This window comes from Ovis canadensis, chromosome X (assembly GCF_042477335.2).
Source record: "Ovis canadensis isolate MfBH-ARS-UI-01 breed Bighorn chromosome X, ARS-UI_OviCan_v2, whole genome shotgun sequence".
Lineage (NCBI taxonomy): Eukaryota > Metazoa > Chordata > Mammalia > Artiodactyla > Bovidae > Ovis > Ovis canadensis.
Window position 1 is genome coordinate 1,705,136 of NC_091727.1, and position 25,977 is coordinate 1,731,112.

At 48.3% G+C, this 25,977-nt stretch overlaps 1 long non-coding RNA gene across 1 annotated transcript in view; it reads left to right on the plus strand.

Annotated features, from left to right (window-relative positions):
- Positions 1 to 15,907, plus strand: part of LOC138431378 (uncharacterized) — a 24,549-nt gene extending 8,642 nt beyond the window's left edge. Inside the window, exon 2 of the long non-coding RNA XR_011253643.1 lies at positions 15,121 to 15,907. This is a non-coding gene — a long non-coding RNA (uncharacterized lncRNA). The remainder of the gene's footprint in view (positions 1 to 15,120) is intronic.
- The last annotated feature ends 10,070 nt before the right edge of the window (positions 15,908 to 25,977 follow it).

Here is a 25,977-nt window from a genome sequence, read left to right on the forward strand (position 1 = left end):
ACACACACACACACACTACAAATTATGTCAACTTCTGTTCTTATGTTCATTCCACACCGTGCCCAAGATGAGGCAAGGGGCGGGGGTCACAAAGAGTCAGACACGACTGGGCGACTTTCACTTTCATAGGGAGACATTCCTAGGAAAATATCAACCACCTTCTAGGTAAAATTTTAAGAAGCACGACGTTGGGTATATAAGCCTAAAGACCCTCAAAGGATCGAAGTGGGCAGAAGTGCAACAGGCTTATTTCCAAAATGCCAAAGAATTTACAGGGTGCAGCACTTGGCAGATAAAACTGTCCAGAAGGTGGTTTGGAGAGGCTGCAACAAAGCACCAAGCACGGGGTGAACACGCAGACACCCGAAACCTAGAACAGCGGTATCTTCTGTGTCGTTACACTGGGTCTTTGTTGCTTTGAGCAGGCTTTGCCTAGTTGTGGCAAGTGGGGGCTACCCTCTAGTTGTGATGCTCAGCTTTCTCTTTGCAGTAGCTGCTCTGGTTGGGGAGCATGGGGTCCAGGCACACAGGCTTCGGCAGTTTTTGGACACGGGCTCAGGAGTAGCAGCGTGTGGGCGCTAGAGCTCAGCGGCTGTGGTGCATGGGGCTTACTTGCTCACGCGGAATCTGCCTCGACCAGGGATCGAATCCGTGTCCCCTGCACTGGCAGATGGATTCTTATCTGCTGGACCACTGGGGAAGGCCCCAGAATAGTGGTGTGTATTTTCTGGGTGAAGAAAGCACTAAGATAGCTCTCTTTGCAACCAATTCTGTAAACAAAGGAAAAAAAAAAAAACAAAAAAACTCCCCATCCAAAGGAGAAGGGGGTGCTGAAGGACTTCAGAAGGCGAGAAGAATTGGTTATTTCTGGAACCCATCTACTAGAAAAGCAGGAGAAATGTTCTGAGAATGGGAGGAAGCACATGCATGCTTGCTAAGTCGCTTCAGTCATGTCCGACTCTGTGCGACCCCACAGACAGCAGCCCACCAGGCTCCCCTGTCCACAGGATTCTCTAGGCAAGAATACTGGAGTGGGTTGCCACTTGAAAACCCAGACGCATGAAAATGAATGACTGTGGAGGGGCACACATCTCAGATCACATCCTACAGAAAATCACCTCCGAGAGGCAGGAGACAAACTCCAATGAAAATGTACAACCCAGAGGAAAGGTTTAATGCAGTGAAAACGGGAAGAGATTTGCTGTTGGTCTGTTTGAATACAGAGAAGAGATCGAGCTCCTCCATGCAAGACGAATCACTCAACAAGACAAACACTATTCAACCCAAAGACAGTCCAGGAAGCATAATCCAAGAGAACCTTCCTGAGCTGGCAGACACACACCCAGAGATGAAAGACGTTCCTGAGTCGGCAGACATGAATTCACAGAAGAAAGACGTGCGCTGAATTTAAAGAAGTGAGAAGTAAGTAACCCGTTAATTCTGCCCCACATCAGAGCGCCGTCCAGCCCCAAATGTCAGCGAGAGGTGAAGTTGCTCAGTCGTGTCCGACTCTCTGCGACCCGTGGACTGTAGCCCACCAAGCTCCTCCGTCCATGGGATTCTCCAGGCAAGAACAGTCGAGTGGGTTGCCATTTCCTTCTCCAGGGGATCTTCCTGACCCAGGGATCGAACCCAGGTCTCCCACATTGCAGGCAGATGCTTTAACCTCTGTACCACCAGGGCTGAGGCTGAGAAACTCTGACTGAGCATGAAGTCAAGATTTTATCTATCTACTCTATCCATCCATCCATCTCTCTTATGTATCCATTCATCCATCACCTATCCATCCATCCATCCATCCATCCATGTAGATACATGCAGATAGATGCATCATCTATTTCTACTATCTATCTATGTAGCTTTCTGTACAATCAATCTATCCATCCATCATCTGTCTGCACTCTCAATTAATCTATCATCTATCAATATACGTTGCTGTACTATCATGTATCGAGCTATCACTTCCACCAAGCCACCCACCCATTCATGTATCCATGCATCCATCCACCCGTGTCTACTCTCCATGCATCATCTGTCTCTACTATCTGTCTGTCTGTACCATCTACCAGTCTCTACCATCTTTCCACCATGTGTACCATCAATCAACCTACCATCTAGCAAGCTATTTAGCTGCACTACCTATCATCAAGCTACCATTTTCATCCACCCATCCAGCCACCATCTGTTTATCCGTCCACCCACGTCTACTATCTACCCAGTGTCGGCCTCCACTATCATCTATGAATCAATCGCCATCTACCATCTATCAACCTACCATTTCTATCAATCCATCCACACACAGTCTAGCTATCCATTCATTTATCTCTGCGATCTACCTATCCGTTCATAGACCATCTCTCTATCATCTCACATCAATTGATCTATGCATCCACAATCAACCTATCCGTCTATCTGTGGATACTCCCTGTGAATCCATCATCTCACTCAACTATTTATCTGCGGTCTGTCTCTACTATCAACATACCATCTATCGATCGGCCTGTCTCGACTCTCCATCCCCGACCAACCTATCTATCTGCATATCACCTATTGATCTACCACTTGTATCAATCCCGCCACGCATCAACTATCTATCCGTACATCTATCCACCCATTCAAGCAGCACCTATCAGGTCTCTCTTTCCACCCATTCGACCAGCATCTATCATGTCTATCTATCCACCCATTCGACCAGCATCTATCATGTCTCTCTACCCACCCATTCGACCAGCATCTATCCCGTCTATCTATCCACCCATTCGACCAGCATCTCTCTATCATGTCTCTCTACCCACCATCCAACCACCGTCTATCATGTCTCTCTACTCACCCATTCAACCAACATCTATCCCATCTATCTATCCACCCATTCGACCAGCATCTGTCTATCATGTCTATCTGCCCACCCATTCAACCAGCATCTATCCCGTCTATCTATCCACCCATTCAACCATCATCTATCATGTCTCTCTACCCACCCATTCAACCAGCGTCTGTCTATCATGTCTCTCTACCCACCCATTCAACCAGTGTCTGTCATGTCTCTCTACCCATCTGTTCAACCAGCGTCTCTCATGTCTCTCTACCCACCCATCCAACCAGCATCGATCATGTCTCTCTACCCACCCATTCAACCAGCATCTATCCCGTCTCTCTACCCACCCATCCAACCAGCGTCTGTCTATCATGTCTCTCTACCCACCCGTCCAACCAGCATCGATCATGTCTCTCTACCCACCCATTCAACCAGCATCTATCCCATCTCTCTACCCACCCATCCAACCAGCGTCCGTCTATCATATCTCTCTACCCACCCATTCAACCAGCGTCTGTCATGTCTCTCTACCCACCCATCCAACCAGCATCGATCATGTCTCTCTACCCACCCATTCAACCAGCATCTATCCCGTCTCTCTACCCACCCATTCAACCAGCATCTATCCCGTCTCTCTACCCACCCATCCAACCAGCATCTGTCTATCATGTCTCTCTACCCACCCATTCAACCAGCGTCTGTCATGTCTCTCTACCCACCCGTTCAACCAGCATCGGTCATGTCTCTCTATCCACCCATTCAACCAGCAACTGTCATGTCTCTCTACCCACCCATTCAACCACCATCTATCATGTCTCTCTTTCCACCCATTCAACCACCATCTATCATGTCTCTTTATCCACCCATTCAGCCAGCATCTCTCATGTCTCTCTACCCACCCATTCAACCAGCATCGATCATGTCTCTCTTTCCACCCATTCAACCACCATCTATCATGTCTCTTTATCCACCCATTCAGCCAGCATCTCTCATGTCTCTCTACCCACCCATTCAACCAGCATCGATCATGTCTCTCTATCCACCCATCCAACCACCATCTATCATGTCTATCTACCCACCCATTCAACCAGATGCTGGTTGAATCACGTCTCTCTACCCACCCATCCATCTGTCTCTACTACCTACCTACCTATTCCTACTATCAGTCTATGTACTCTATCACCTATCCACTTACCTGTCTCTACTGCCTACCTGTCTATATGTCATCTACCTAATCCATCCATCCGTCTCTGTATCTACCTATCATGTATCTGTGTGTCTTTGTCTCCTACCTGTCTATCTTTATATCTATCTATGTGTCTATGGCTGCGGTTCTCAACTGGGGATGACCGTGCTCCTCAGAGCACGTATGACGAGGCGTGGAGACATTTTTTGCTGTCAGAACTAGGGCAGGGGGTGCTCCTGACACCTCGTGGGAGGAGCTCAGAGAGGCTGCTCCACACCCCACAACACACAGGACAGACCTTCCTCCCCCTAAAGAATTACCCAGGTCCCTAAACATTAGAGCTTCCAAGGTGGAGACACGCTGACCTAGACCTCTCATGCTGTCTTAACCTCTGAACTCCGCTGCCTCCGTTCTGCACTGACCTGGCCAAATGCCAGTTACGCATATATTTTTGTGGTTGTCGTCAGTTGGACCACAGTCTCAAGAGCTGAATGATCCTTTAAATTTGCCACCACTCAGAATGGAGATGCCTCAAAAAGCTAGGAATAAAAGTACCATATGAGTCAGCAGTTCCACTACTGGGCATATACCCTGAAGAAACCATTATCAAAGACATAGAGAATCCAGTGAAAAAGAGACTGGACTGGAAAAGGCATATATAACGCAAGGTTCACTGCAGCACTATTTACAAAAGCTAGGACATGGAAGCCACTTAAATATCCATTGACAGATGAATGGATAAATAAGGTGTGGTACCTATACACAACGGAATATTACCCAGCCGTGAAAAGGGACTCATTTGAGTCAGCTCTAATGAGATGGATGAACGGAGAGCTTATTATAAAAAAAAAAAGTGAAGTAAGCCAGAAAAAGAAAAACAAATACTATATAGTAACGCACATATAGTTGACTCCCCTGGTGGCTCAGACGGTAAAGCGTCTGTCTACAATGTGGGAGACCTGGGTTCAATCCCTGGGTCGGGAAGTTCCCTGGAGAAGGAAATGGCAACCCACTCCAGTACTCTTGCCTAGAAAATCCCACCGACAGAGGAGCCTGGTGTCCCTGGGGTGGCAAAGAGTCGGACACGACTGAGCGACTTCACTATGGAATCGAGACAGATGGGACTGACGAACCCGTTTGCAGAGCAGCAATGCAGAGGCAAACACAGAGAACAGACATGGACATGCTGGGGGAAGGAGGGGGTGGGTGAACAGAGAGACTAGCAGGGAAACAGAGACACATAGGGCATCTGTAAAGCAGACAGCCAGTGGGAAATTCCTGTATGACTGCGGGGACTCAAACCAGGGCTCAGTGACAGTCTAGAGGGGTGGGATGTGGTAGCAGGTGGAAGCGGGGTTCAAGAGGGAAAGGACACGTGTATACCTACGGCTGATTCATGTGCACAGATGGCAGGGACCAACACGCTTTTGTAAAGCAATTAAGTACGCTCCACGTAAAAACAAGCAAATTTTAAAAACGGCCACCACCCGTGGCAAGATCATTCCCTTGTTGACTTGTCTTCAACCTTCACCTCATTCCTGCCGTCAGCCCGCAACAGCCTTCATTTCCCTCCCCCCCCGCCTTGCAGCCTGGTTGACACATGTCTTCCACGATGCCTGTGGCTTGTCAACCCCAGCACGCGGCTCTGCGAGGATGTGGTTCTCGTTTCTATAAATAGGACGGTGCCGTAAATCTCACAGTGTTTGCCCAACGTCTCTCACTCAGCAAAATGCTTTCAGGACCTCATCATGGAGCCGAGCCTCCATCTGCGGGGCTCAAACGTCCATCTGCAGCGTCCGTCTAACACGCTCTGCGAGGGTCACGGGGTGAGGACCGCCCTCAGGCAGCCTGAATTCCGTAAGCCTCGGGAGAGACCTGAGACTGTGCCTGCTAAAAATTCCTGAACGCACGTCTGTTAAGAATTCCTCTGGGCTTTAGACCTATGCGGGGTACGGCTGGGTCATGAGACAGTCCACTCGGGGGAAGATCTGAAGTCTGGCCAGAATGCTCTTCAGGAGGGCAGCTACAATGCTGACTCTCACTCCCACCGTAGGGGCGTTCTCCCCTGCTCAGGCCCCTGAGAACATTAGGTGTATTTCCATCGTTCACATCTTGCAACATCAAGCCACACAAAAGTCTCTCTCGCTGTTGCTTTCCTCTGTCAACTCTGCTCATTAACTCATCACTGAAAAGGCCTTATTCTTTTGTGCCATGGAAAGAGTCACAGACATTATTTTCTTGGGCTCCAAAACCACTGCGGATGGTGACTGCAGTGATGGAATTCAAACACGTTTGCTCCTTGGAAGAAAAGCTATGACCAACCTAGACAGCATACTGAAAAGCACAGACGTTACTTGGCTGACAAAGCTTCGTCTGGTCAAGGCTATGGTTTTTCCAGTGGTCATGTGTGGATGTGAGAGTTGGGCTATAAAGAAAGCTGAACGCCAAAGAATTGATGCTTCTGAACTGTGGTGCTGGAGAAGACTCTTGAGAGTCCCTTGGACTGCAAGGAGATCCAACCAGTCCATCCTAAAGGAAATCAGTCCTGAATGTTCACTGGAAGGACTGATTCTAAGGCTGAAGCTTCAATTCTTTGACCACCTCATGCGAAGAGCTGACTCACTAAAAGAGACCCTGATGCTGAAAAAGATTGAAGGCAGGAGGAGAAGGGGACGGCAGAGGATGAGATGGTTGGACGGCATCACTGACTCAATGGACATGAGTTCAAACAAACTCCAGGAGATGGTGAAGGACCAGGAAGCCTGGCGTGCTGCAGTCCATGGGGTCGCAGAGTTGGACACGACCAACCGACTAAACAACATTCCTTTGTGCACTGTCTGTTTCCATACTTCACCTGTTTCTTTCTTTTCTTTTTTAATAGTGTTTCCAGTGTGCTTTCCCCATTAATTTGTAAGAGCTCACGTCTCTTCTAGATAAGAATCTGTTTGTTTTATTGAGCTCATTTATTTATTTTTCATGGTGGTGCCATGCAGCCTTTAGGATCTTAGTTTCCTGAGCAGGGATTGAACCCACACCCCCTGCAGTGGAAGCTCAGTGTCCAAACCACCAGACCTGCAGGGAATCCTCCTGTTATATATTTGGATATCACAAATAACAGGTACCAACCACCCTCTCAGCCAGCCACTAAACTTTGCTTACGATGCGCTTCACAGAAAGCCTTCATTTTAATTCAGTTCAGTTCAGTCACTCAGTTGCGTTCAACTCTCTGCGACCCCGTGGACTGCAGCATACCAGGCCTCCCTGTCCATCACCAACTCCCGGAGCTTACTCAAACTCATGTCTATGTTGAGTCACAGGGTTTTATCATTTTGTCTTGAAACCCAAAGCACCTTGTGCCGTCTCCGCAAACACAGAAGCACACAGGTCATCTCTTGATACTTTGTGACCCCACAGACTGCAGCACGCCAGGCTTCCCTGTCCTTCACCATCTCCCAGACTTTGCTCAGACCCATGTCCATGGAGGCGGTGATGCCATCCAGCCATCTCATCCTCTGTCGTCCCCTTCTCCTGCCCTCAACCTTTCCCAGCATCAGGGTCTTTCCCAATGAGTCAGTTCTTCACATCAGGCGGCCAGAGTATTGGAGTTTCAGCTTCAACATCAGTCCTTCCGATGAATATTCAGGAGCGATTTCCTTTAGGCTGGACTGGTTGGATCTCCTTGCAGTCCAGGGGACTCTCAAGAGTCTTCTCCAGCGCCACAGTTCAAAAGCACAGCTTTTTTTTCAACATGCTGTCTAAGTTGGTCATAGCTTTCCTTCCAAGGAGCAAGCGTCTTTTGATTTCATGGCTGCAGTCACCATCTGCAGTGATTTGGGAGCCTCAAAATATAAAGTCAGCCACTGTTTCCACTGTTTCCCCACCTATTTGCCATGAAGTGATGGGACCAGATGCCATGATCTTAGTTTCCTGAATGTTGAGTTGGATTAAGTGAAATGCCTCTATTTTTTTCTTTACTCATAGCCTCTGTTTTTATGATTTTGTTTACAAAATCTCCACCAAGGGACTTCCCTGGTGGTCAAGTGAGTAAGACTCTGAGCTTGCAATGCAGGGGTCCAGGTATTCAATCCCTGGTCAGGGTCCTGCATGTTATAACTAAGACCCAGCACAGTGAAATAAGTAAATATATTTTTTTAAAAAAGGAAAGAAATATTCGCCTACTCCTGGATTAGAAAGATTTTGCCCCTTCAACTTTTTATAAGTAATTTTTCTACCAAAGTACAGTCGATTTACAATGCTGTGTTAATTTCAGCTACACAGCAGTGAGTCAGTTATATAAACATATACGTGTATTTTTTTTTCACATTCTTTTCCACTCTAGGTGATTAACAAATATTGCGTACAGTTCCCTGCGCTATACATTACATCCTTGTGGTTTATTTTATATATTTGTTGTTAATTGTTGTTTAGCTGCTAAATCATAGCTGACTCTTTGTGACTCTGGACTGTAGCCCCACCAGGCTTCTCTGTCCATGGGGTTCTCCAGGAAGAATACTGGAGTGGGTTGCCATTTCCTTCTCCAGGGGATCCTCCCAACTCACGGATGGAACCCAGGTCTCCTCTATCGGCAGCGGGACTCTTTCCCACTGAGCCGCCGGGGAAGCCCATTTCATCACGCTCCGGTTGTTCAGTTGCTAAATCGTGCCCGACTCTTTGCGATCCCGTGGACTGTAGTCTCCCAGGCTACAGTCCAGTGCGGTTCCCAAGAACTGCAGCACACCAGGCTTCCCTGCCCTTCGTTATCTCATTGATTCCATGCAAGTTTTATATACAGTGGTGTGTTTACGTTAACCCCAAACTGCTGATTTATTCTTCTCCCCTTCCCCTTCGGTAACCAAAAGTCTGGTTCCTATGTCTGTGAGGCTGTTTCTGATTCATCAGTTAAGTTCATCTGTGTCTTATTTTAGAGTCTGTTCTGAGACTCAGGACCACAACAGCAAATAAAGTATGGTGACATCATAAATCCTAGAAAACCCGGTGTCCTCTGGTTCAGAAATAGCAGGAATCTAAGGGAATTAGTAGAGCTTCTTGGAGCTCAGAGGGTAAAGCGTCTGCCTGCAATGCAGGAGACCTGGGTTTGAGCCCTGGGTCAGGAAGATCCCCTGGAGAAGGAAATGCCACCCCACTCCAGTACTCTTGCCTGGAAAATCCCATGGACAAAGAAGCCTGGCAGACTACAGTCCATGGGATCGCAAAGAGTTGGACACGACTGAGCTACCTCACTATAAGGTAATTAACCATACAAATCCCATTACTGCAGATCCAAGCTTCCTGTCTGTTCACTTAAACCATGTTTTTGGTGTTTGAGCCTTGAAATACATCTGTCTGCCCGGCAGGGGATCTCCAAGAGAAGGGAAGGTAGTCACACAGTCCAGTGCGGTCCCCAAGAAGGCATCTCAGCACATGCCTGTCTACAGAACACCATCACGGGCGATGGTCATCCGTAAGGAGTTTTCGTGAATACACAGCCTGGCCCCAGATGCAAAGTTCTGAATCCTCACACCCATGAACGGAAGTTCTGTCAGTGGTGACACTAACTCCCCGCTTGGCAGGTGCACCGTCCGCTTCCTTACGTTCATCCCACGAATTCTGGATGTTCGTGAATCAAGACCATCATGTCAACTAGACCGTGAATGTGTATGAGTATGTCTGTGTTAGCTGCTCAGTCATGTCTGACTCTGTGCGACCCCATGGACTGTAGCCCCACCAGGCTCCTCTGTCCATGGGATTCTCCAGGCAAGAACACTGGAGTGGGTTGCCGTTTCCTCCTCCAGGGGAATCTTCCCGACCCAAGGATGGGACCCAGATCTCTCGCATTGCATGTAGATTCTTTACCATCTGAGTCACCAGGGAAGGCCAAGAATACTGGAGTGGGTAGCCTACCCCTTTTCCAGGCTCCTCTGTCCATGGCATTCTCCAGGCAAGAACACTGGAGTGGATTGCCATGTCCTCCTCCAGGGGAATCTTCCCGACCCAGCGATGGAACTTGGGTCTCCTGCACTGGTAGGCGGATTTTCTGTTTTAACCACTGTGTCACATGGGAAGCCGCAGATCCTGAATACCTCTCACCAATATTTATCTCCTTTCCATCCCTTTTATTAAGAGCAGGAAGGTGGGCAGACAGACAACGGGAAGGTGCATACTATTGTTTGGCTTCCCTGTTTCCTAGAATCTCAATGAACACTTGGCTGTCTCCAGAGTCCCAGGGATGCACACGGATTTATCTGTTGCAATGACGCTGACTGCAAAGCAAACTACACACAGGCAACCTACACAATTGAGCAACCAGTACCTGGTGTGTTTCTATTACATTCACAACAGTGTGATAGCTGGATCATAAAGAAGGCTGAGCACCAAAGAATGAATGTTTTTTTTCAGACTGAGGCGCTGGAGAAGACTCTTGAGAGCCCCTTGCATTGCAAGGAGATCCAACCAGTCCATCCTAAAGGAAACCAGTCCTGAATATTCATTGGAAGGACTGATGCTGAAGCTGAAACTCCAATACTCTGGCCAGATGATGGGAAGAACTGACTCATTAGAAAAGACCCTGATGCTGGGAAAGATTGAAGGCGGGAGGAAAAGTGGACGACAGAGGATGAGATGGTTAGATGGCATCACCGGCTCAATGGACATGGGTCTGAGCAAAGTCTGGGAGACGGTGAAGGACAGGGAAGCCTGGCGTGCTGCAGTCTGCGGGGTCACAAAGTATCAAGAGATGACCTGTGTGCTTCTGTGTTTGCAGAGACGGCGCAAGGTGCCGGGGGTTTCGAGATAAAATGATAAAACCCTGTGACTCAGCGTAGACTTTTGCTTTTCGAGGCCGCTGCTTCATGAAAATAAAACGTCTCCGAAGACGGAAAGCCTTCGCATGCGTTCATTCAAAACGTTTTCCTTTGCCTGGAGAAACAACTCCCACCTGTGTAAATATTAGATGGCCAGGACAGGACTGTTTACTTATCATTAAGAGAGCCTTCAGGACAGCAGGAAGAAGAATGTTGCGTTTATTTTTCAACATGAGGTAACACTTGAAAGCCGCTGCAATGGCAGGATGAGACAGGAGAGTCTACGCTGATAGGCATAGTTACAAAACCGGTACAATAGCCCAGATGTATCGTCCGGTCGTTACTGTATATGACGTTGGAACCACTTGTGGTTTCTCCCGGGTAGGACTGTGTCGGGCTCAGTAAACAGCCAGCCTTGACACAAACTGAAGCCCAGCGCATTATTATTATTATTATTATTATTTTTTTGCTCTCCGGCATTCAGAGTGTTGCCAACCGGGGTAAACGCCAACTCACAGAAGAGAAGGAGATTGTCAGCCAAGAGCCACGAGGGTATCTTGGGTAGACCGACGATGTCATTTCAAGCTATTTTAAAGGACTCTTTCTTTCTCTGCCAGTCCCCTCTTCTGCGATGAATGGGAGCCTTGTTCTCTCACTTGTGAAGGTTTGTTTTCTTTAAGGCGATCCTATTGAGACTTCCTTCTAAGTAAATGCATCTGGGGACGGCGACATGATTATGCATCTTGTCACAGACGATCTGCAGCAGGAGCGCCCTTTACCGACGGCGGCTGGTTTACCGTCCACGAGGGCAAGTCTGTCCCCGACACTGCGTGTAGGTCACACTGGCACTTAGCAGCAGCGGTAACCACCAGTTAAATTTGAAGAGGAGATAAACAGTGAACACTTTTTTTAAAGCACGTATATGAATCGGGGACAAACTTAGGATTTAAAAATTCATTCAAAGAGATAGGAGTTTGAGATGGACACGGACACACTGCTGCATTTAACACGGATAACCAGCAAGGACCTGCTGTCCAGCACAGGGAATTCTGCTCAATCCTCTGTAATAACCTTATGGTCACCAGGGGGAAGGATGGGGGAAGGGATAGTCAGGGAGTTTGGGAAGGACATGGACACACTGCTGTATTAACATGGAGAACCAGCAAGAACCTGCTGTCCAGCACAGGGAACTCTGCTCAGTACTCTGTAATAACCTTATGGTTACCAGCAAGAAGGACGGGGGAAGACATAGTCAGGGTGTTCAGGATGGACATGGACACACTGCTGTATTTAACACGGAGAACCAGCAAGGGCCTGCTGGACAGCACAGGGAACTCTGCTCAGTACTCTGTAATAACCCTATGGTTCCCAGGGGGAAGGATGGGGTAAGGGATAGTCAGGGAGTCTGGGATGGACATGGACACACTGCTGTGTTTAACATGGAGAACCAGCAAGGACCTGCTGGAAAGCACAGGGAACTCTGCTCAATACTCTGTAATAACCTCACGGTTCCCAGGGGGAAGGATGGGGGAAGGGACAGTCAGGGAGTCTGGGATGGACATGGACACACTGCTGTGTTTAACATGGAGAACCAGCAAGGACCTGCTGGACAGCAGAGGGAACTCTGCTCAATACTCTGTAATAACCTTATGGTTCCCAGGGGGAGGGATGGGGGAAGGGATAGTCAGGGAGTCTGGGGTGGACATGGACACACTGCTGTATTTAACAAGGAGAACCAGCAAGGACCTGATGGACAGCACAGGGAACTCTGCTCCATGTCATGTGGCAGCCTGGATGGGAGAGGAGTTTGGGGGAGAATGGGTACGCGTATATGTACGGCTGAGTCCCTTCCTGTCTACCTGAAACTATCACAACATTGATAATAGGCTATACTCCAATATAAAGTAAAAAGTTTAAAAATAAAATAAAATCACTCACCATTTACCCCTACTTGAAATGTAAGTATGTTTCCTATATTTTTACTGGGCTCCCCTACTTCTACAAACTGAAAAAATACCTCGTTCTTTTTCTTTTTTTGGTAAGTAGCAGATTTGCTGTTCAGTTGCTCAGCCGTGTCCACCTGTTTATGACCCCATGGAGTCCAGCAGGCCAGGCGCCTCTGTCCTTCACCATCTCCTGGAGTTTGTTCAGCTTCATGTCAACTGAGTTGGCGATGCTACCGAACCATCTCGTCTTCTATCAGCCCGCTCTCCTCCTGCCTTCAGTCTTCCCCAGCATCAGGGTCTTTTCCAGTTAGTCAGTTCTTCGCATCAGGTGGCCCAAATATTAGAGTTTCAGCTTCAGCATCAGTCCTTCCAGTGAATACTTAGGATTGATCTCCTTTAGGATTGACTGACTCTGATGCCGGGAAGGATAAGGGGCAGGAGGAGAAGGGGATGACAGAGGATGAGATGGCTGGATGGCATCACTGACTCGATGGACGTGAGTCTGAGTGAACTCTGGCAGTTGGTGAGGGACAGGGAGGCCTGGCGTGCTGCGATTCATGGGGTCACAAAGAGTCGGACACGACTGAGCGACTGAACTGAACTGAACTGAGGACTGACTAGTTTGATCTCCTTACAGTCCAAGGGACTCTGCTGCTGCTAAGCCACTTCAGTCGTGTCTGACTCTGTGCGACCCCACAGACAGAAGCCCAGGAGGCTCCCCCGTCCCTGGGACTCTGAGCTGGATTCAAATACACACGTGGTGGTCCAGTGGCTAAATCTCCCTGCTCCCAACGCAGGGGACCTGGGTTCCATCCCTAGTCAGGGAGCTGGGTCCCACATGTGTTACCTAAGAGTTCATAAAGCTACCTGCCAACGCAGGAGACGTGGGATCGACCCCTGGGTCAGGAAGATCCCCTGGAGAAGGGAATGGCAACCCACTCCAGTATTCTTGCCTGCAGAATCCCATGCACGGAGGAGCCTGGCGGGCTACACAGTCTACAGGTTCGGAAAGAGTCAGATAGGACTGAAGCACTCAACTCAACATATGCTGGAACTAAAGATCTCACGAGCCTCAACTGGGACCCAGCACGGCCAGGCAAATAAATGAACTATCTTAAAATTAAAAACAAACTCACGCACACACATCAGATGACAGCCCCCACTGCAGAGGTTCCTGGAGAAGGTGCGGCGGCTATCGAAGCAGAAAGAACTTGGAAGGTGCCTTGTCCCCTTGAGCCTGGTTGCCATGGCAACCCACTCACTGCGGAGGGATAACAGCGTACCAAGGCCGGCTTGATGGGGACAAGACAAAACAGACTCACATCAGTTGATCTGCATTCTCTTCTCGGACCCCCAAACACAGTAATTCACTTCGTCTGCTTCTGTGTGTGGATGTGAGAGTTGGACTCTAAAGAAAGCTGAGCGCCGATCAATGGATGCTTTGGAACTGGGGTGTTGGAAAAGACTCTTGAGAGTCCCTTGGACTGCAAGGAGATCCAACCAGTCCATTCTAAAGGAGATCAGTCCTGGGTGTTCATTGGAAGGACTGATGCTGAAGCTGAAGCTCCAATATTTTGGCCACCTGATGTGAAGAGCTGACTCATTGGAAAAGACCCTGAGGCTGGGAAACATTAAGGGCAGAAGGAGAAGGGGACGAGAGAGGATGAGATAGTTAGATGGCATCACTGACTCGACAGATACGAGTCTGAGTAAACTCTGGGAGTTGCTGATGGACAAGGAGGCCTGGTGTGCTGCAGTCCACGGGGTCACAAACCATAGGACACTGAACTAAACTGGACTGTGGTAGGTCAAATAAATGGAACAGAGATATTTCTAATAAGCTTCTCATTCTAAACGGGGAAAACCTGCTTCGGGCCTTCCAGGGGCAAGCTTTCTAAAATTGGATCCAATGACAACGAGCAGATTTTCGAATGAAACAGGGGAGAAATGAGGCTTTGGTTCCTGCCTTATATTGTTATATAACGACACAGGCGAGATGCTGGGTACGTGCGCCCAGCCACCCACCAGCTAATCATCCAATCCTGAGTGGAAGAAACATGCCTCGACCCTTTTCTGGATTCCCAAAAGCACTGGAAAAAACCCAGCATGTTGCCGACATTTACAAATAATGATAGGGTATACTGGTGATGTTGAAATTATTTATTTACGTGTTGCCCCTAGCAGCCTGGGGCAGTTCCTTCAAGAAGTCCATTCCTGGCCACGGCTAATCCTTTTGAGATTAGCTACACAGACCTGTTGGGATCAGCCCTGAACGTGAACCCCACAAAGAGTCTATTGTTTTATTTTTCAATGACTGTGATTCTGGTCTCTCTGACTGATGTTTGGTCTTTATTCTTTTTTTTTTCTTTTTAGCCTGTGCTGGGGTTTTTGATGTTGTGCATGACTTGCTCCAGTTGTAGAGAGTGGAGGCCACCCTCAAGTTTCAGGAGCTACTCTCTAGGCGTGCGGACTTCCACAGCTGCAGGACACGGGCACAGAAGTCGCGTGCAGACTTAGTTGCTCCACAGCGTGCGGAATCTTCCTGGACGAGGGATCGAACGCATGTTCCTTCCACTGGCAGGAGAATTCTTACCCGCTGGACTAGCAGAGAAGTCCGGTCTTTGTTCTTTTGGATCCAGTGTTTTCCAGTGAATGGGGCAAAAGAGAACTGTGGTCAGGAAGGTTCTTTTGCCTAATGAAAGATGATGAATTCAATTATGGAAAGCTCTGCATATTTCTTTGGCTGGTAACGGCTCCCCTGATAGCTCAGTTGGTAAAGAATCTGCCTGCAATGCAGGTGATTCGGTTCCCCTGCAATGCAGGGGTTGGGAAAATCCCCTGGAGAAGGGACAGGCTACCCACTCCAGTATTTTGGGGTTCCCTGGTGGCTCAGCTGGTAAAGAATCCGCCTGCAATGCTGGAGACCTGGGTTCGTTCCCTGGGTTGGGAAGATCCCTGGAGAAGGGAAAGGCTACCCACTCCACTACCCTGGCCTGGAGAATTCAGTCCATGCGGTCGCAAAAAACTGGACATGACTGAGCAGCTTTCACTTTCACTTGGCTGGCAAATATTCTTTTGAAGTTGTCTTCACTGTCTACTGACTGTTAAATTGCTCACCTGGGCTTGGCTGAAAAATAAAGGCTTTTCACCGTTTACAACAGCCCAGACAATCTCAATGTCCACTGACAGAGGAATGCATGAAGACACGGTAGATATATACGTCAGAATAGTACTTGACCATTAAAAAGAATGAAATAATGCCATCTGCGGCAACACGGACGGATCCGGAGGGTGTCATGTTGAGTGAAGTCAGTCAGAGAAAGGAGAGATATTGTGAGGCACCCCTTATATGCAGGATGGAAAAAGAAACGATACAAAGGGAACTGATTTACAAAACAGGAACACAGTCACAGACTTAGAGAAGGACATTTTGGTTCCCAGGGAGAAGTACAGGAGGAAGGGACAGACAGGGAGTCTGGGATGGACATGGACACCCTGCTGGATTTAACATGGAGAACCAGCAAGGACCTGCTGGACAGCACAGGGAACTGTGCTCGATCCTCTGTAATAACCTGATGGTTCCAGGGGGTAAGGATGGAGGAAGGGATAGTCAGGGAGTCTGGGCTGGACATGGACACACCGCTGTATGTAACAAGAAGAACCAGCCAGGACCTGCTGGACAGTACAGGGAGCTCTGCTCAATACTCTGTAATCACCTTATGGTCACCAGGGGGAAGGATGGGGGAAGGGATAGTCAGGGAGTCTGGGCTGGACATGGACACACCGCTGTATGTAACAAGAAGAACCAGCCAGGACCTGCTGGACAGTACAGGGAGCTCTGCTCAATACTCTGTAATCACCTTATGGTCACCAGGGGGAAGGATGGGGGAAGGGATAGTCAGGGAGTCTGGGCTGGACATGGACACACTGCTGTGTTTAACATGGAGAACCAGCCAGGACCTGCTGGACAGTACAGGGAGCTCTGCTCAATACTCTGTAATCACCTTATGGTCACCAGGGGGAAGGATGGGGGAAGGGATAGTCAGGGAGTCTGGGCTGGACATGGACACACCGCTGTATGTAACAAGAAGAACCAGCCAGGACCTGCTGGACAGCACAGGGAACTCTGCTCAATACTCTGTAATCACCTTATGGTCACCAGGGGGAAGGATGGGGGAAGGGATAGTCAGGGAGTCTGGGCTGGACATGGACACACCGCTGTATGTAACAAGAAGAACCAGCCAGGACCTGCTGGACAGTACAGGGAGCTCTGCTCAATACTCTGTAATCACCTTATGGTCACCAGGGGGAACGATGGGGGAAGGGATAGTCAGGGAGTCTGGGCTGGACATGGACACACTGCTGTATTTAACATGAAGAACCAGCAAGGACCTGCTGGACAGCACAGGGAACTCTGCTCCATGTCATGTGGCAACCTGGATGGGAGGGGAGTTTGGGGGAGAATGGATACACGTGTATGGATGGCTGAGTCCCTTTGCTGTTCACCTGAAACCATCACAGCATTATTAATCGGCCATGTCCCAATACAAAATAAAATTTAAAAAATAATAATAATAAAGGCTTTTCTATCCAATTCCCTAATGAGAGATACCGTGGAACAATTACATACTGATATGTGTAAATTTCAGTCCCTTTCTCCAACTAATAGTAACTCAGAAAGTGATCTCACATATTTTGTTTTTTTTACACCTAAATCAAGTGTGCACTCCTCATCTGCAAAAAAGGGTAGAATTCGGAATACACTCAGGCCCAAGCCCACGTCAATTCTTCACTCACATCTCAGAGGGCTGGCTCAACCACTGCAAAAGAGAAAACCACATGAGTGAAGACTTGAGATGCAGTCAAATGTAGTTCAGAAATATACGATGCCTTAGAGTTTCAGAATTTTCAGAAATAAATTGAAACAGGCGACGTGTCTCACATGCCACAGAGACCACACTGTAACCTCTAAACAGATCCTACGACGGTCTGGGCAAGAGGCATTTATGAAATAATGACCAGACTTGAGATCTGATGGCCCCATAAAAAAAATTAAAAATCATAAAACCTATAATAATAATTCTCTCTTTCGTGAGGCAAAACTCAGAATGGAATCACTCCCCACCCTCGACAATTTGTAATAAGCGGGTTGCAAACCGTCTCCTCTTACGTGGAATCTGTCATTATTTGGACTGAAATTTTTAATAATAGTCATTTTCCTATTATTCTGATTGAAAAGGGGTCCGATGCCTATTTTTAAGGATTGTAATTTATCCCTTTTTTAAAAAAAATTTCTTTGCGCATGCATGATTATAATGCCTAACACATGTGCGTCTCTCAACCTCCGCACCCACCCACTCCCTGAGATGACAGGGTTGTAAAAAAAAAAAAAAAGTAGGTGTTCAGCTCAGCTCCGCTAACACCGAACAAAACCAGTCAGAACGCACAAGGGGTTCCCAGCACGAGGCAGGGGCCACACGGCTGAGAAGGATGTGATATCTTCCTGGGAGAAGCTTTCGATCCGAGAAAGGAGGAGCCCTCAATCCAAGTCCGAGAGAGAGAGAGAGAGAGAGAGAGAGAGAGAGAGAGAGAGGGGTAGAGAGAGAGAGAGAGAGGGGGAGAGAGAGAGAGAGAGAGAGAGAGAGTGCCTGTCAGGGTCGTGGTGAAGGAGCCGCTGAAGGCGGGGGATATTTCAATGCAAAGGGAGGCTTCACGGAAAAACGCGACCCAATCGGAAAGCAACTGGACTTCAAGAAAGAGTCTGGAAAGTGTGCACGGATGGCACAGATCTCTCCATGGGGCAGCCGTGGGAGACGCAGATGCAGACAACAGGACCCGCCGGGGGAAGGAGAGGGTGGGCCGAATCCAGACAGCGGCATGTCAACGCACACGGGACTGTGTGCGAGAGAGACAGCCAGTGGCGTTTGCTGTGCGCCTCAGACCAGGGGGGCTCTGTGACCACCCAGAGCGCTGCGGTGGGCAGGGCGGTGGGAGGGGGCTCAAGAGGGCAGGGACCTGTGCCTACCTGCGGCGGATGCATGCTGGCGCACGGCAGAAGGCGACACCATATTGCAAAGCCATTATCCTCCAAGTAAAGCCAAAGACACTCAAGCTAAAAGGCGAGGAAAACGCTGTATCAAGAATGGTTATCTACTCTTGGGCGATGACCGCGCACCAGCAGGGCTGCACGCTGGGAATGCTACGTGCCAACAGAAACGGATCCGCCAGAGCAAGACAGGGACGTGAAAACAGGCCCTTCGAAGGCTACGGCGGTATAAATTCTGGCGGGCGTATTTTAATGTGGGGTTTGCTTTCCAAACTCAAGCCACAGAGGCATGAAAGGGAATAAGCCGAACGTTTCTGTTTACGATCGCCTTTAACGTTCCCCTCGCTCCACGTCTCTCTTGCTACATCTTCCCTACGGATTTGGGTCTAGAGACACATTTTGTTGTTTCGTTTCCAGTCTATAACTCATGTCTGACTCTTGCGACTCCAAGCGCTACTGAGCCCACCACGCTGCTCTGTCCATGGGATTCTCCAGGCAATACTGGAGTGGGTTGCCATGCCCTCCTCCAGCGGATCTTCCCCACCCAGGGATGGAACCCACGTCTTCTGCGTCGCAGGCGGATTCTCCACCATTGAGCCACCAGGGAAGTGAGAGGCGCTCAGTTGTGTCCGACCATCTTTGTGACGGCAGGAACCGTAGTCCACGGGATCCTCCAGGCAAGAATACTGGAGCGGGTAGCCTATGCCTTCCCCAGGGGATCTTCCTGACCCAGGGATTGAACCGGAGTCTCCTGCATTGCAGATGAATTCTTTACCAACTGAGCTATCAGGGACGCCCCCACCGCCCATGAAGATGCTGAAAAATGTGTAGTTTCCCAAAACACATCCCTGTCACCCCCAAACCAATGAAGAACAGTGCGGTCATTAATCTGCAAGCTGCTTTTTGATATACCAATATGGCTTGGAAATCTTCCCTCAAAATACAGGGCTTCCACCAAGTTTTTTAACTCTTGAAGTTTATCCTGTATATTGGTTACACTCTGATTTATTTTCAAATCCCACCCTAACTGTATGATTACTTCTAAGGCCACTTTTTTTTCTTGTTTTGGTTGCTAGGCTATTTCTCAGTATGCTTGATACAAAAGCGTCAAAGAGCTGAAGCTCCACGGCAACTGCACCACAGAGAAATTTTTGTTGCCGTTGTTGAAAATAAGTCATGTACGCCCGTGGCAAGAAAACTCCAACTGTCTGGAATCCCTTCCTTATCATATGTCTTGCATACATCAGTTATTAAGAAAAGATAATTAGCGGAAAGGGCAGAGGGCTTTCCACCCATTTGAAAAGCCACACGAACAAAATAATATGTTACAGATGGGCAGTGCGGTTCTTCTAAACATGTACATCACCGAGGAGGAAGCGGCAACCCACTCCAGTCTTCTTGCCTGGAGAATCCCCATGGACAGAGGAGCCTGGCGGGCTGTCGAGCCCATGGGTTCCAAAAAGAGTTAAGCCGTGACTGAGCACATGCACACACGCACAGCAGAAGACAGGATCACAGAACAGAGGACAGGACGTTAGATGGTGTGGAAACTGAGCCACACATACAGAGACTGAGTAACAGATATCCGTAAGAATGGATAAACGGGAAAGACAATTCAGTATCACAGAGACAAATGAAAGAGAACCCCCCCCCCCAAAAAAAAAAAAGAAAAGAAAGGACATCAGTGACTTGCAGGACACTGTACTGAATGAAATGAGGCACAAACGAGAGTCCCCTGAACTGCAAGGAGATCCAACCCAGTCCATCCTAAAGGAGATCGGTCCTGAATATTCATCAGAAGGGCTGATGCTGAAGCTGAAACTCCAATCCTTTGGCCACCTGATGAGAAGAGCTGACTCATTGCAAAAGACCCTGATGCTGGGAAAGATTGAAAGCAGGAGGAGAAGGAGGCGACAGAGGATGAGATGGTTGGATGGCCTCACCGACTTGACGGACGGACATGGGTTTGAGTAAAGTCCAGGAGGCGGTGATGGACAGGGAAGCCTGGTATGCTGTGGTCCACGGGGGCTGCAAAGAGTCAGACACAACTGAGCCACTGAACTGACTGATATGTGGGATCTAAGAACCATAAGACCATGAACAGAAGAGGAAAGAAGCCGACTCAGAGGTACAGAGCAGACACTAGCGGTGACCAGTGGGGAGAAGGAAGGGGCGGGGCAACGTAGCAGGAAGGGCCTCAGAGGCGCAAGTTACCACGTGTCCACTGCATAAGCTACAAGGATATACATTGTATACCACAGGAAAGACAGGTGAGATGCGTGTGCGTCCCAGGAAACGTAGCCAATATTCTGAAACAACTGCAAGTGGAGTATAACCTTTGAAAGTTGTATAAAATGTAAAAAGTAAACTAGGAAACACTGGAGAGAAAAATACGAATTGTCCTAAATGCCCACCAAGGGAATTTCCTGGCAGTCCAGTGGTTAGGACCCTCGTGATTTTGCTGCCAAGAGCCCAGCTTCGATCTCTGGTTGGGGAACTCAGACCAATCCTGGAACTGAAGATTGTTTTTGCTGATCAGTCCTGTCCGACTCTCTGCCACCCCATGGACTGCACCACGCCAGGATTTCCTGTCCATCACCATCTCCCAGAGCTTGCTCAAACTCATGTCCATCGAGCCAGCGATGCCATCCAACCATCTCATCCTCTGTCGCCCCCTTCTCCTCCCACCTTCAATCTTTCCCAGCATCAGGGTCTTTTCCAGCGGGTCAGTTCTTTGCATCAGGTGGCCAAAGGATGAGAGTTTCAGCCTCAGTCCTTCCAATGAATATTCAGGGTTGATTTCCTTTAGGATGGACTGGTTAGTGCTCCCTGCAGTCCAAGGGACGCTCAAGAATCTTCCCCAACACCACAGTTCAAAGGCAACAAGTCCTGATTAACCGTACCTGTAACAATCAAGACGACACTGGTTTGGCCACTGATGACCGATTTCAGGATGACTGTTGGAGCTGACTATGCTGTTTCTGCAAGGAGCCCCCTACCTCCGCCTGTGGCCCCCCCGCCCCGAAACTCCCCTTCAAAAGTTCTTGTCCACTGCTGGGCAGAGGGGAAGATGGCTTTTGGACTTGAGTCCGCTTTCTCTCCCAGATGGCCAGCATGCAAAATAAAGCAAAGTTTCCTCCCAACCAACACGTACCTCTTGAGTAGTGTGTTTTGATCAGTGAGCCTGACTTCAGTAACACCCCTGTGGTAGGATCCTGTATTCTCGGTTCTCAAGAGAACCCAGAATTCTTACGTCGGGAGAAGGATTTATGGGTTTCCTTACGCCTGGAAAGCCACCGCATGGTTTTCTAAATGTGATCAGGGTGCGGCAGATGGTGGGGACTGACGGAAAAATAAATGAGGACTGAAACTCGCAGGCGGCTTCCAGGAAACACTCTTGAGTTTGCTGAGAGCTTCGGAAACCAAACCACAAGACCCAAGGCCTTCCATGTCAGTTTAGGAGGCGGCTGCCTCCCATGGGCAGCTTTCAGGTCAACGGAAAACAGAAGAGTCAATTCGGGAACAGGAATAGTCTCAACACAGAACAGAATACACCGTAAGCTCCACTGTTCCGAACAATCAGCAGGAACAGCAATAACATGCCTGAAAACATCTGCTAGCTGACTTTCACAGGCTGTAGAAATAGCTTAGACCTACATCTGCTCACGTGTATTCAAATGCCGTTCATGGACTGTAAAAAGCTTAAAGTGGGTGCTGATAATAAAAAATAATAATAATAAAATTAATACAAGTTTTATGTGGCATTAATAACCTAAAATAACAAGAAAGCTCCTTTCCATGGGATCATTTGCCAAGTTCAGAAGTTGACGAAACAGTGAAGGGTGACTTTTAATGATTTCTTTAAAAATTTTTGCCCCAGTGGAGAAGTAAATGGCAACCCACTCCAGGATTCTTGCCTGTAGAATTCCATGGACAGAGGGGCCTGGCGGGCTATACTCCATGGGATCACAAATAGTTGAACATGACTGAGGGAACTGCACTTTCATTAATTAAATTGGTTTTTACTATAATGACTTTCTTTTACGAATAACAGACTATCTCATAATGTACCCAAAATTAGTCAATACACATTTTCCTTCCCCTTAAGGGGAAAAAACAGACATATACTTACATTCAACCATAAGAAAATACGGTTTTGTGTGTGAAATGTAGGCTACCTTTAAAATGACAGCAACCTATGAATCTTATGTTGAATAAACTTAAATGTAATTTCAAAAAAAAAAAAAAAATTTGCTCCAAAACAGGACTCCATTTGAGCAAAGAGAAATGAACTCTCAGATTTGTTAAGCGTACAGACTACAGACAGACTCGTGGAACCAAATACACAGACTTAAATACTTTGGGAAGCTATAATGTGGTGTTGGAGAAGACTCTTGAGGGTCCCTTGGACTGCAAGGAGATCCAACCAGTCCATTCTGAAGGAGATCGGCCCTGGGATTTCTTTGCAAGGAATGATGCCGAAGCTGAAACTCCAGTACTTTGGCCACCTCATGAGAAGAGGTGACTTATTGGAAAAGACGCTGATGCTGGGAGGGATTAAGGGCAGGAGGAGAAGGGGACGACCGAGGATGAGATGGCTAGATGGCATCACCGACTCGATGGACATGAATCTGAGCGAACTCCGGGAGTTGGTGATGGACAGGGAGGCCTGGCGTGCTGCAATTCATGGGGTCGCAAAGAGTCGGACATGACTGAGCGACTGAACTGAACTGAACTCAATGTGGAAAAAGTTGGTTCCTTACTCAACAGGGAAAAGATGGACTATTTAATGAATGGACTGGGAAAAGCCATTCATTAAAAAAAAATATCCCTACCATGCTTCACCTATCAATAAATGACAAAGGCTTCAGCATTTTGATGTAAAAATAAATAAAGCCAGAAAACACGTTCAGCATAAAATCTGGATGAAATCCTAAGCAACACCCAAGTGTGAGAAAAGCTAAATTTGATGAAGTTTAATTTTTTTAGAATTATGTATGTTGTCACATGCATGCAGAGATACATAAAGATACATAAATATTTCGAGAAAAAATATGTATATATATGTCCTTGTTCAGTCACTCAGTTGTGTCTCTTTGTGACCCCGTGGACTGTAGCCGGCCAGGCTCCTCTGTCCATGGGATTCTCCAGGCCACTGGAGGGGGTGGCCTTTCCCTTCTCCAGGGGGATCTCCCTAACTGAAGGATCGAACCCAGGTCTCCCACATTGCAGGCGGATTCTTTACCAGCTGAGCCACCAGGGAAGCCCAAGAATACTGGAGTGGGTGGCCTGTCCCTTCTCCAGGGGATCTTCCCAACCCAGGAATTGAACCAGGGTCTCCTGAATTGCAGGCGGATTCTTTATGAACCGAGCTATCAGGGAAGCCTCATATCACCTACTATGTATAAAATACGTAAGTAATGAGAACCTACTGTTTAGCACAGAGAACTCGACTCAATGCTCTGTGATGACGTAAATGGGAAGGGAATCCAGAAAAGAGAGGGAACATATGAATACGCACAGCTGACTTGCTCTGCCATACAGCAGACAGTAACTAACACAGCGTCGTAAAGCCACTATATATCCCAGTAAAAATTAATTAAAAAAAAAAAAAAGAAAGGAGAACCCTCTCGGGCACGCAGCACTCCAAGCTCTGCACAGATCTTCAGTGAGCCCTGGCGGCCTCTCCTGGAGGGCTGGCTGCCTCGTCCCTGGCCGCCAAGAGCTGACAAAGACCTTCCACCACCGTAAGGAAGGCAAATCCATCCAACCGGTATCCCAGAGCAGGTCGTAAAACATTAACGGCCGCAGACGACGGCCCTGGCAATTTTGACCTAACGGTTGTAAAAGAAGGAAAAAAAAATAACTAACCGCACCCCCCCCCCCCAAAGAAAAAGAAAAGAAAAGCAACTCTGGACCAACTTTTGGTCAAAGTACAAATGTTGAGAGATTGTGAATACAGGCTGGAGAAAACCATGACTCCCCCACAAAGACAGCACGGTCATAAACAGGCTCTAAAATGCAGAGATGACTGGTGTGTGTCATGGAGAACGGGCATGAAGAGAAGAAAAGGATCATCACGTTTTTAATGCACAGATGTGCTGGAAAAGAGACCCATGGTTCTCTTCTGCATGCGTGCTAAGCTGCCAAAATCGTGTCTGACTCTTTAGCAGCTCCATGAACCGCAGCCCGCCAGGCTCCTCCATCCGTGGGATTCTCCAGGCAAGAAATACTGGAGTGGGTTGCCATGCCCTCCTCCAGGGGATCTTCCTGACCAGCATTTGCAGGCAGGTTCTTGACCACCAGCGCCACCCGGGGAAGCCCGCAGCATTCTTTGAGCCCCTCCCAACCATTCTGGTAAAAACTGGAAATGCAGAGCTTGGAGTTTATGTGGGAAGAGAAAAGGATTTGGAGCAGTCACGTAGAGCGTTGCCACAAACACGGACCAAGGTCCGTGCGAGTGTCTGGAACAGTTCTGCCAAATGTGCCAAAGCGGTGTCTCACCGTGACCACAGTGAGAGGTCTGGAAAGCACAAATTAAGGGCTCTCTGAGAAAGAGGACGACAAAAAGAGGAGATGGCTGGATGGCATCACGGACTCGACGGACGTCAGTCTGAGCAAGCTTCGGGAGTTGGTGATGGACAGGGAAGCCTGGTGTGCTGCCGTCCATGGGGTCGCAAAGAGTCGGACATGACTGAGCGACTGAACTGAACTGACAAGAGCGCCAGTTCTCTTTACAATGACATTCTGAAAAACAGCATAAAATTCTCACTGTTAGGATGCCAGAGGCCCCCTTCCTCAGGGGTAGCAGGAAAGGACAAGAAATTCCAAGAAAAAAAAAGCCGAGGAGCTGAACATCTGGCCACCGGGAAATGCAGAGCTCCTGGGTATCAGGATGTACTCTGCGAGAACTGAATCCTATGCCTTTCAGGCGTCTGGGCCGAGATTCTCCACGTGGACAAAAATAAGCCCAGTGGACAAGAAGTGCCAGAATTCAGACCTCATTGGGCCAAACTATTCTTTGTTCCTCCCTCACTTACTGGAATGACATCATTTAAAAAGCGCTGCCTTTTCTGGATTTCTTCCCCACTCTCCCCGCCATGTCCCCACACCTTCCTCTTAGACAGCCTGCACACAGACTCTGATTCATGAGGACGAATGATTGTTAAGCCAGTGGCTTTCCA